Source organism: Arachis ipaensis, chromosome B09 (assembly GCF_000816755.2).
Source record: "Arachis ipaensis cultivar K30076 chromosome B09, Araip1.1, whole genome shotgun sequence".
NCBI lineage: Eukaryota > Viridiplantae > Streptophyta > Magnoliopsida > Fabales > Fabaceae > Arachis > Arachis ipaensis.
In genome coordinates this window covers 23,504,380-23,504,852 of record NC_029793.2, presented here as the reverse complement: position 1 = coordinate 23,504,852, position 473 = coordinate 23,504,380, and positions in this window count along the sequence as shown.

Below are 473 nucleotides of genomic sequence, written 5' to 3'. Positions count from 1 at the left end.
ATCAAATATTTCTAATAAAAAAAATATATCTCTTCTTTCTGAAAGTAATTGTTGATATAATTATTGATAAAAAATTTTAATGTACGATTTCTTTAAATTAAAAGCTACACATAGTTGTTCTTAAAAAGTATAAAAAACAAACACATCATTGTTCTTAAAATATCATTATTGTTGGACAATCTTTTAGTTGTATGAATAAGATTGCTCAAAACAAGTTTTTGTCACGTGTTTTTAAAGGGATCTGTAACCACCAAGTAGAGTGTACTTGGTCTACTGAAGTCTCTTGATTCAAATTCGACTCTAAATAATGATTGAATTTATTTTTGTGACTCTTATCTGACCTTAAATTCGGTAAAATTTTATTATTTTTGGATTACACTAAAATCAGGTCTAAACCGATAAAATTTAAGTCTTGATAAATTTTATTTAAAAAATTATGATACACTTATTTATAAAAAAAAACATACTTATTA